Source organism: Dasypus novemcinctus, chromosome X (assembly GCF_030445035.2).
Source record: "Dasypus novemcinctus isolate mDasNov1 chromosome X, mDasNov1.1.hap2, whole genome shotgun sequence".
Taxonomy (NCBI): Eukaryota; Metazoa; Chordata; class Mammalia; order Cingulata; family Dasypodidae; genus Dasypus; species Dasypus novemcinctus.
Window position 1 is genome coordinate 162,749,754 of NC_080704.1, and position 12,412 is coordinate 162,762,165.

The 12,412-nt window shown below is 42.5% G+C and overlaps 1 protein-coding gene across 1 annotated transcript in view; it reads left to right on the plus strand.

Moving 5' to 3' along the window:
• Positions 1–12,412, plus strand: part of LOC101438175 (melanoma-associated antigen 10-like) — a 158,594-nt gene that overhangs the window by 52,945 nt on the left and 93,237 nt on the right. The window lies entirely within an intron of this gene.

A 12,412-nucleotide genomic window follows, 5' to 3' on the forward strand; every position in this document is an offset into this window, starting at 1 on the left:
TCTTAAAATAGACAACCTTTTGTGAGATTGGTAATAATATATTATTGGAAGTTGTACATTTAAGTGTTTGCAGAAAGAAGTAGAATTTTCTGAACTATATAACCTCATACACACAAACTAGAACAAATGTTTGACGAATGGGTCAACTTTTTCTTCCTAAGAACAGCTTTAAGAGGAGAGCGATATTAGCTCAACAAAGAAACATTATAGAGAGCCATAGGTTTGTGTGTGTGTTTGTTTTTTAATGTGAGGTGAAGTTTGAAAAGAAAACATCATGCTTTTTACTCAGGACAGCTATTCATACTATATAGTCATAACCTAAGTCAGGTTTGAATGAAAGTTGGGAGGGAACAAAATTGGAAACCTCTTGCATTTACAGGTAGTTGTAGCTACATTGCCGATAAGTGGCATGCTTTGAGGTTGGGCCATGTGTAGAGAGTTTCAATTCTGGCCTGATTCGGTGATTACGATTTTAAAGTCAGATCACTTCCACAACCTCATTCTATTATTTTGTAAGCCTGGGGATCATTTTCCTTTGGCATCTGCATCTCAGCAGTTCTATGGAATAGCATGGGGGAGGGGAGGAAGGACTAATAGGCCCACTCACGGGTTGCAGGGACAAAGTGAGAAAGAGAAAAACAGGTGCAGCTAGAGCAAGGGAGGCAAAGACCCAGCGCGCCCAGATGGTGCTGCCCTGAGCTGGGTCCCCAAGCCAGGTGGGGCCTGCTGCAGGCCCAGGGGCCTGGGCAGGCATAAGGAAATACCCATTTACAATGCCATTACTTTGCTTTCAATTTCGTTAACAGCTTTTTAAATCAACATGGTGTTTTATTGCAGCGAAGTGTAATTACAAATCTTAAAACATTTTTCATGGATAATTGCATGCCTAATGATTGTTCCATCGTGTTCATTTAATTTGAAAAGAATTTAGCTGTGCCATTTTGACAAGTGCTTGGTACTTTCAAACCCGATTCTGAATACCCTATTGCTTAAATTCATTACATATATTTATTTTTTAGAAACTTTCCTCCAATCTGAAAATGCCCATAAACGTTCGCAGGGATGACCCCCCACTTGCATGCCTGTGATTGCTTGGAAGGAACTGTTACCACAGCCACAGAAAAATGTTTCTAACCATAGAACCAGTGCTTAATCAGTGGAAGGCTGGAGGCCAACTGGGCTCCATATTTTCTGATGGTGATTGTTTGGCCGCTTGGCAGCAGGGTACCAAGTCATTTTGACCCATTGGAACCCAGCTCATTTAGATTGCCAGGTATGGTTTCCTGTCATTGGGCTACTAAAACCGTGCTTGGGGGGGGATTTTAAAAACTGAAAAGAAGAAACTGTAGCATTGATCTGGAGAAAGTGGCCATGGTAGTTGCTGAGGGCAGAGAGAGGGAAGAAGAGATGGGATGTGGGGTCATTTTTGGGACTTGGAGTTGTCCTAAGTGTCAGGGACAGATGCAGGACATTATATATCCTGCCAGAACCCACTGAATGTACTGGAGGAGAGCGTAAATTACAATGTAAACTATAATCCATGTGGTGCAGCAGTGCTCCAAAATGTATTCACCAAATGCAATGAATGTGCCACAGTGCTGAAAGAGGTCGTTGATGTGGGAGGAGTGTGTGTGTGGGGGGGTGGGGGAGAACTTCGTATATTTTTTAATGTAACATTTTTTGTCTTCTATGTATCTTTAAAAAAAAAGATAATTTAATTAAAATAAAGACTAATCTGCATAGCTTAAAAGTTTTAAAATATGCAAAGTAAGATCGCTGATGGGCATCAACAACAGGGTAGTTAAGTGGGAGAAATACCCACCACCTGAACTTAGATGTATTGGATGCATCTCAGAAATTCGATTCACTGACCCAGATAGCATTTGAAATGCTGTTTGTGGTGGGGAGGGATGAGGTTAAACACTTCTGATGAGGAACTCCAGTAAGTGTTATACTCTCAGTGAATTCTTAATAAGAGGGTTGGAGTCATGGGGAGGACACAGAGGGATAAATTAGGTAATATGGGTTCAAGCATCTAGTACAGTTACTTGAGGCATAGCAGATACTCAGCAAATGTCGTTTTATCATTCCTTCCTTAAATCTTACACCTGGGTTATTCTATAGAGAACCCTGTTTTGAAGGCCACCTCGTTCTGAGAAATTTTATTTGTACTTATCAATCGATGGCACCAGAGAGACCCATTATTAACTTTTAGACATATATATGTTTTTCTGATCTTTTAAAACCTATGTAACATTGTGTTAGAATACAACCATTTATTCCGTCACTTTTCTTACTTTACCAGATGCTGAGAGTGATTTTTTTGGTGGGTGTGGTTGGGATACAATTGCACTGCAAATGAACACAGAGTTTATTTTTCTAGAATTTGTAGAGTTTGTGGCAGTTGCTGATACTTGTTCTTATTTCTACAGTGGTAAAACAAAGAATAGTTAGTTGTCATTAAAGCCACTATGGATATCCCTCTTGACAGTGATACATTATTGTAGCTTGGCTGGCTGGGTGTGTGCGACAGGCCCCCTAGCCCACAGCCCTTCCCACCACATGGAGCTCACTTCAGCCAGGATGGTGGATTCTCGCCCAGCCCAGTATTTTTTCATTCATTCTTTTGGACCACCTATGAGCTCTGCCTTAAGAGGCTACATTCATTGTGCTGAGATTCATTCAGAAACTATCCTTGAACCCATAAGTGTCACAAGGAAGAACAAAGAGCTATTGGAGCTCAGAGAAGGGAGTGACAGTTTCTGGCTGGGGGTTTTCAGGAAGGATTTCACTCATTGATTCATTCAACAAGCACATGAGCAAGGGACCATGCTAGGCTGGGAATACAGAGGCCAATAAACACTGTCTGCTCTCAGGGAGCTTATGACAACACCCTGGGGTAAGGGTATGCGCTCTAGATAATTGAGGTAAGAACCGAAGGTGTGGTTGCCTAGGAGTTTTTATCTTTAGGGAAGCCAAGGGTAGGGTCATAGTTTAAGCAGAGGTTAAACTGGGTTTTCTTTAGTGCCTTTACAGTCTAGTCACTGGGTTTACTTCCAGCTAGGGCCCTGGGGAAGGATTCACAGAGGATGGGGCATAGAAGCAATATGTTAGAGGATGAGTAAAAGTTCAGTGCCGCAAAGAGAAAGGAGGACTTAGAACAGAAGGAACAGCATGAGCAGAGGCATGGCATTTTACTGGTGTTTCTTTTGAAGGGGCTAGAGTGGACTAGGCTGGTGGTCACAGGGTGTGAGGAAAACAGAAGATGCAACCGGATCACAAAAGGTCCTGAACAGGTCACAGGACTTTATTGAATAGGCAGTGGTGTCCTTCTGACAGTGCTTTGGGATTGAAGCAATGGGAATTAAGAGAGGACTGTGGAATTAGACTGCCTGGGTTCAAATCCTGGCTCCACCACTTATGAGCTGTGTGAACTTGATCAAGTCTCCAAGCCTCTCTGGGCCTCTGTTTTTCATATCTGTAAAATGGGGATGGCACTACTACCATACCTCACAGGTACAGTCAGTGAGGACTGGCTTAGTTCATAAGTGTGAAGCAGCTAGCACAGTGCCTAGCAAGAGGAAGCACTACATGTCCGATGTTGTTAGACGTAGTAGTACCAATACTGGTTGTGATATAAAGGGAGCAATTTTATGAAAGGATGAAAATAAATTCCTGTGTGATGAATTTGTAGAGACATCTTAGGATGATCCAGCCTGCCTGAGAAAGCCAGGAGTGAACTTTGGGGGCTATTTAAAAAAATGATCAATAACGTCCTCTTTGAACAATTGTTGAGGTACACCTGAGTTAAGTCACATACTAGCCACATAAATCATCAGGCCTTAGCAATCGAAATAGTCCAGCCAGAATGTTCACAACCAAGACAATGGAGGCAACCAATGAAATGGGTGCAAGGTTATGTCCCAGGAAGAGAGTTTCAGAGAGTGCCGCCATCTGATACAGGTTGTATTAGCAGCAGAGCTTGCAAACCTGCGGTTTATCCTAAGGTTTGCTTAAAGTCTAGCAATAAAATAATTTTATTCCATGCCCTAGGTGCCTTAGTTTTCACACTCCTACTTCACCTTGCAATTTTAATATGAAAGTGAAGCTGTTGGCAAGTAATACTAAAGTTCCACTGTGGGCATAGTCACGAGAAAAAGGCACAACCTGGCAGCACTGATCTGCAAAGCTATGGACACAGCTCTTTCTTGCATTGTTCCTCTGTACATTTTTGGACACACTTAACACATAGCTGCATTTAGCAGCTTGTCTCGGGTCTGGTATATTTTTTTCTGTTGGCCAAACTTGGCAGATTCAGCAGATGGACATCATTGTATAACATACCTCTTTCTCACGGATAGCTGCAACCTTTGGTTCACTCAGTGTGGTTATAGGTTATCCCAAAGCACATAGGCCATTTTTAAATGACAAAGGCACCTTAGAATATATTGGAAAAGCCTACATATCTCTCTTCTCACATGAGCTTTTGCACAGAGAGCTCAGAGGTCCCTTTGCAAATTTATGACAAGCCCTTGGAAGTTTCCAAGACCTCAAGCAATTAAAATGGATCTCTTTTTGAGACTTCTGTGGCTTATACTCTCAAAGCTCTATGCAAACATCATTTTGGAGGTCGAAAAGTAAAGGACTCATATTGCATTGGAAAAATTGTTATTACAAGTCTTAATCAAAAAAGGATTTAAAGGTGGCCATTGGCAGGTGTTCTGCCAATAATCATACAGCCCTCTGAGATTTAAGCCTGAAATGTATTCTGCTCACTTTATGCAACTTCCATCAGAAAATGAATCTAAGCTAATACCCTGTTTCTGACAAACATTAGTTAAACATTTACCCAGAAAAAAAAATCATGTGTTCTTCCTTAGAATTTTATTCTTGAGACAGGATATTTGGGAGGGTCTGTGTTTCTTTAAAAAGACTATCTATGAAACTTTTTTAGACTAAATGTGCTGGTGGCAAATAGTGACTTTCAAAACCTTTCTCAGAGGCTAAAGGGGGTCTCAGACGTGAAGTAGAAATGAGGGAACCTAACTCAGAGGGGTTGGGTTCGGCGAACAAATCACAGCCCTTGGGTTAGAGTCCTGCTGGATGATCTGGAAAAAGCCGATGCTCTTCTTTCAGACTCAGTTTCTTCATCTGCAAAAGTAGGACACAGTCGATCTGTTTACATCACAGTGTTGTGGTGAGGGAGGATTAATTAAAATACAATATGGGGAAATGCTTTGTATTTTCATCATCATCATCATTCAATGTCTTACAGCTTTTAGTTAGCTAGTCAGTTTGTGAATGAATGAATACACTCATCTTTCCCCACTAGATGGCAGGCGAGATGCTTGGTAAAATACTGTCAAGCTTACATCCATTCTGTGATGGACGAATGAGTGAATAAGTAAAGAAAAGCAGAGAACCTGTATCCTGAAAACAAATCTCATTCCAATGCCATGGACTTGGAATTTACCAAAATTTTATATCAATGAAAACATGGCCTTTATTCTGTTGACTATGAGAAAAAGGACTGCAGAATGAATTATTTCTCCCAAATATGGAAAATGTGTAGGCCATTCAGACTGCAGATAGAACAATTATTTGTAACATTACTTTACAGGGAATGGCTTCATCTATGTTAGGGATTGGGAAACTCCTGTAAAGGGACAGATAGTAAATATTTTAGAGTGTTTTAGATCATACGGTCTCTGTTGGAACAATTCAACTTTGCTGAAAGCATCAATGAGATAACAAGGAAACAAATGGACAAGACTGTGTTCCAAATACACCTTTATTTATGGACACTGAAATTTGAATTTTTTAATAACTTTCTCTTGTCATAAAATATTCTTTTTAATTTTTTTTTCAAAAATAAAACACATAGAAACCGTTCTTTGCTCAAAGGCTGTAAGCAAAAAAGAAAAAAAAAAGAATAGCAGAGTGGATTTGACCCATGGGGAGGAGTTTGCAGATATCTCAGTGACTCTAGAGTCTTTTCTATCAGATTGACAATCTCAAGGTTTTCACTGCTTTCATAGTAAGTATTTCAATGAGATAATTATATTTTTCTTTTGTGTATAAATCACTACAAATTTATGTGGTAGTTTTTGCCTTACCTCTCAGTAGAGATATTTGCCTTGTTGATTAGAGTATAGGAAAAGGAGTTCAAGTACTTGTTGCCTTGTTCTTAGAGGTGCCAGTTAAAAAATAGGCTGTCCAGTATAGCTTGAATTTCATATAAGCAAGTCATTGTTCAGTATAAGTGTGTCCAAATTTCGCACAGGACATACTTATATTAAACAATTATTTACTGTTTATCTGAGATTTAATTGTAACTGGGTGTCCTGTATTTTTATTTACGAATTCTGACAATCTGCTTTTTTTTTCTTTATTTTCTTTTAAATGTTAACATTCAAAAAATATGAGGTCCCCATATACCCTTCACCCCCTTATCCCACTCCTCCCACATCAACAACCTCTTCCATCATTATGGCACATTCACTGCACCTGGTGAATACATTTTGGAGCACTGCTGCACCACATGGACAGTGGTCTACATTGTAGTCTACATTCTCCCCCAGTCCACCCAGTGGGTTATGGCAGGACAATGTCCAGCATCTATCCCTGCAGCACCACCCAGGACAACCCCAAATCCTGAAAATGCCCCCGCATCATATCTCTTCTTCCCTCTCTCTACCATCAGCAAATCTGTTCTTGTAAACAGGGTTTTCCTAGCAATAATACCATTCTTGCCATATTTATAGACTTTGACTTTACTCAGTTATTTAGACCTTAAAAATAACTAAAACTTTGAAAACAGAACACCTTAGGGAGATAGGCCTTTAAGGATTTGAGAAAAATATACATTTTCACTTCCCTGGTGACCAGTGGCTTTCCGTGTACTCGAATACATGAAAATCACTGGGTGGCATTTCACATCCATTTTTCTGGAGAATTTTTTGGAATTTTGGGCTGCCAGGGTACTGCTGGGCCAGCGATTTTAAGTGTGTCCTAAGAAACCCAGAGTAACCAGTGAACTCGCATTTGCCCCTTTCACAAAGAGCATCAGGGAAATCTGAGGGTTAGTGGGAAAGACAAACCCAGCCCTCGCCCCCATGCTGGTGTTCTGTGGGTGGGGCTTACTTGGGGCCAATTCCCACCAGAAACCCCACCCTTCTCTAAGGCTCTTTCATACCCCTTGTTGGACGCTTGGTGTGCACACATGCAGCAAATGCCAGGGCCTGCTTAAGCAGGGTCTCTACACATCGGTACCTGTTAGGTTGCACTACTGGTACTGAATGTTGCCCCATGTTTAATTTCCTCGGTGACTTTTCACGAAAGACCTCTACTGCTTAATCCTACCCAAATCCTCTTCAGATTTGTGAGTCAGTGCACAGGTGACCCGGCTGATCGGTGACTGTTAACTGCTATGGTGTAACAGAGAGATCCTTGCAAAGTGTCTTAGCATGTCGGCCTTTAGGTGATTCATAGGGATGCCGCTCGCGGGACGAAGGGGCCTTGGGGTGGGGGTAGGGGGTGAATGATGCAACTCAGGATGTGTCCTGGCACCAGGCGACCAGGTGGAAAGTGACTGCACAGGGTCCTGCCATCCCTGCGGAAGCGCAGGCCATGAGCTTTTGGGCAGGAGGGCGGGCTCGCCGGTGCTGGCCAAGCCATCTGTGGGGACCCATCTCTTCCTATTGCGGCCAGTTGATCCAGGCCTCCCGGAAGAGTACTGACTGCTGCAGAGTAGGCTCCTGCAAAGACCAGACGCTTTCTCCTCAGGGGGGCGCAGATCTTGCCTGAACGCTGTGGGACAGATTACTTTTTGAACCAAACTGGTTTCCTGCAGGGGCTGCCGCGAGAGACCCGAGTCTTCAGCCAGCCCGAGCTTGCCAATTCAGCCTCCTCCTTTTCCCTCTCCCAGGACGCGCCGCCTCCTCTGGGCTGCCTTCTATCCCTTTTCGAGCTGCCAAATCGTGTTCCTGTCACCAGGGCTGGGACTAGGGCAAATAGAATGAGGCTCTTGCTGCTGGCTAAAATTTTAGGGGGCGCCAAAACAACTCGATAAGCAAGGTAAGGATTTTAAGGCCATCTCTCTATAAACTCAAAATTAATGCAAACATTTCCACAATGAACGAAATATCAAAATGCTAAAGACAGGATCCTACCCTGCACTTGCACGCCTTGGCCGCACTTGCTGCACCCTCATCCCGGGTCCTTAAATCAAGGACAAAGGGATTGCCCCAGGTTTCAAATCGCTGCGTCAAAATCCCCTAAAACTCCGTAGGGCTAAAGCCGGAAGGGAAGCTGCATCCGCATAACTCGAGCCCTTGAACCCATTCAGTAATCGGGTTGAACTGGAAAGCTTTAAAGGAATCACCAGTAGTAGGGAACAGCTTTTGAAATGGTTTCGTGTACACAAGGATGCTTCTGTGCTAGGGAACGCCTTCTACTTCTCTAGTCCTCCACTTGAATTTCGTGGGATTGCAATTCAGTCTGAATTTGCAAAGACACATGAAACCTTAAAGGAGGATGCACTTGGTAATTTACAGTGCATCTTCCCCTCCTCCTTACACTAGGCTATGGTGCTTGCTGAAAAGGGCCTTTCAATCCTCGTTATTCCCTGTGGCCATTTTATGCTGGTCTTGTATTGTTCACTGTCATTGTGGTTAAAGGACAAGTAGGGCGTCTAGCCCAGGCGTTGGAGCTGTTTTGGGTGTCTTCCAGGTTGAGCTGACTAGGTCTGGTGTCGCTGGATTCCCTTACAGGGTTCCCTCCCTCTCTAGATGCTTCCTTTGGTCTTCTGTGGGCCAGTTAAAAATGCGGGTACGAGGGAGGAGAGGGAGGAGAAGGAGGAGAAGATCAGAAAAATATTTTTCAAATCGATTGTCCCTTCTTCTTAAAGGGAAAACAACAAAAACCTTTGGAGGCTTTGGGTGTCGCCAGCCTCCCAAAAGATCAGGAAGCAAAGGGAATGTATCGGAGCAGTTGCCTGATCCCTGGAGTTTGCTTCTATTAAGGGACAAGGAGGGCAACATCATGCTCATCCCAAAAGGGCAAGAAATTAGAGGTGAGCGGGCGTTTTTCAGCTGGGTGCTCCGCATTTCGCCTTTACTTTTGCGTTCCTTTGCCGCCTGGGTTTAGCCGTTTCACCCAGTCACCAGAAGATGGCAATGTTGCCATCAGAGCCACAAAAATACCTCGGTGCAGTACGAAATACGCATGATTTTCCATGAAATTTTAATGTGAGAAATAGATTATTATTAAGAACTTACGGATGTCTATTTTGATTAATGACCTAGAGAACCATAGAAGGAAAGTGACGATGTTTCTTAACTGTCTTTGCTATCAAGGATTAAAATAGCAAGAGGGAAAACTCAATGTAGTAAAAAAAAATATCAGCATTGTATTTCTAAATTGATTAGGGCCCAAACAATTAGGACTTTCCCCCTAAATAGGACATTACAATTTTCAAATAGAGAAAAGTATTTTTTTAAAAGATTTATTTTATTTCTCTCCCCTTCCCCCCGCCCCAGTTGTCTGTTCTCTGTGTCCATTTGCTGCGTGTTCTCCTTTTTTTGTCTGCTTCTGCTGTTGTCAGCCACATGGGAATCTGTGTTTCTTTTTGTTGCGTCATCTTGCTGTGTCAGCTCTCCGTGTGTGTGTGGCACCATTCCTGGGCAGGCTGCACTTTCTTTCATGCTGGGTGGCTCTCCTTACGGGGCGCACTCCTTGCGCGTGGGGCTCCCCTACGTGGGGACACCCCTGCGTGGCACAGCACTCCTTACGCACATCAGCACTGCACATGGGCCAGCTCCACACAGGTCAAGGAGGCCTGGAATTTGAACCATGGACCTCCCATGTAATAGACGGACGCCCTAACCACTGGGCCAAGTCCGCTTCCCTAGAGAAAAGTATTAATACATGAATTTATATTTTTTATTTGAAGGAATGAAAAAACCTGGAGTGATTATTCACCTTAAAATTTACAGTTCTGTTTTCTACTTATAGACGTCCAGTAAAATATGACCTTATGTACAGTAATAAGATTTTCCCCAGTAAAAGTTTTATAATCAAATGCCCTAAATAATAATCCATGTGATTCTGAGCAAGATTAGGATTGAAATCTGTTGATTATGTTTGGCTAATATTTGTAGAAACTTAATTGAACCATTGGGTCAATACTAATTTATTTAGAAACACTGAAGTTGTCCTTTTCTAATTTAACCAGAAGCTTCTTGTGTTAAGTTGATTTTGGAGAAGTTAAGAATTACAAGGAAAGCAGGTCCTTAGTTTCAAGTATGTTGTAATGGATGAGTGTGGAGTTTGAACGTTGGGCTTTGGAAGATAGTACTTTCAGGTGGAGAAAGAGAAGGCTTGAAAATGATGAGTCTTAATCTTTAAATTGATACAGAGATTCAGGCTTCATAATGCCTTAGTATTTAATTTTAGTATCTACACAGGGGAAAATGTTTCATTTGATGTGTTCCTCCCTCCCCCAATGATCAGCTGTTTTTTAGTAATAATTCTTTATTTTGTACTTAACCTGAAAAGCCACTGATATGTGTGGAATAGTGCCAAAATGTAGCCACAAATCATGAATTGCTACTGCATGTGTGTCCACACACACACACACAGTAACTTTGTATTGTGACAATTTTCAAACCTACAGGGAATTAGAAGAGTACAATGAACATACCGTCCAGCCAGATTCCATGATTGTCAACATTTTGCCATAAAATAAATTTCTTTTTTTTTAAAAGATTTGTTTATCTATTTATTTATTTCTCTCCCCTTCCCCCCCCCACCCCACTTGTCTGTTCTCTGTGTCTATTTGCTGCGTTGTCTTCTTTGTCCGCTTCTCTTGTCAGTGGCACGGGAATCTGTGTCTCTTTTTGCTGTGTCATCTTGTTGTGTCAGCTCTCCGTGTGTGCAGCACCATTCCTGGGCAGGCTGCACTTTCTTTCATGCTGGGCAGCTCTCCTTACAGGGCACACTTCTTGAGCGTGGGGCTCCCCCACACGGGGGACACCCCTGCGTGGCACGGCACTCCTTGCGTGCATCAGCACTGCGCATGGGCCAGCTTCACTCGGGTCAAGGAGGCCCGGGGCTTGAACCGCGGACCTCCCATGTGGTAGACGGACGCCCTAACCACTGGGCCAAGTCCGCCGTCCATAAAATAAATTTTGATAAGACACTATTAGGTGCAATAATGGCACTGTGGTAACATAAACAAATATTCTTTCTTTACCAACACAATATATTTGTTTTAGCCCCCCCAAAGGATATTTGCCTTTATTACCACAGTGCCATATTGTACCTAATAGAGTTACCAAATGTCATCTAATAGCCAACTCGAGTTTCTCCAGTTGTCCCCAAACTCTGAGTGACATATTATTTATTAACTTAGAAGCCATTATCAGAAGATAAGTGATTTGAAGACTTGATACTGTTACTTAGTTGATGTAAATAGAAAGTACCACTTGGTAGCAGAGCAGAATGTAAACCAGAAAAATGTATAGTAATTATCTATTCATTTGGAAATGCTCCTATCAGTTACACTGACCCCTTGAGAAATTGAGGGATCTGTTAGGATCAGCTTGAGCTCCCCAACCTGGTTCTTTTGAGGTTCTGATTCCATCAGAAGCCCTCTGGCTCTCAGTACTACTGAGAGGGACCTCTAGACAATAGTCAATTGTTCCACCATCATTTCCTGAGTTATCCATTCTTTCCTCCATGACTTGGAGTGCTACCAAAAAACTATAAAAATACTAGAAGAAAAGATGTGAATATATTTTTATTATATCAGAGAGGAGAAGACTTTTCAAGGCTAGGCATGAAACATTTGATGAAATAAACATTTGAAACAACTTTATGACAAATACAAAAGAAATAGAATTTGGAAGTAAATGAAAAGCTTGGAGGAAGTATTTGCAGTATAGGATTAAAAATAAGAGTTCTCTAACATGCTAATAATGCCTATAAATCAATAAGAAATACATTTAAAAGTGTGCAAAGAATATGAACAGGCAATTTAATGATGAGGACATATAAAGGGCTCACTATGTGGAAAGAAGATTAAAGAAATGAACATTAAAACAAAAATGAGGGAAACGGACTTGGCCCAGTGGTTAGGGCGTCCGTCTACCACATGGGAGGTCCACGGTTCAAACCCTGGGCCTCCTTGACCCATGTGGAGCTGGCCCATGCGCAGTGCTGATGCGCGCAAGGAGTGCCCTGCCACGCAGGGGTGTCCCCCGCGTAGGGGAGCCCCACGCACAAGGAGTGCACCCGTAAGGAGAGCCGCCCAGCGCGAAAGAAAGTGCAGCCTGCCCAGGAATGGCGCCGCCCACACTTCCCGTGCTGCTGACAACAGCAGAAGCGGACAAAGAAACAAGATGCAGCAGAT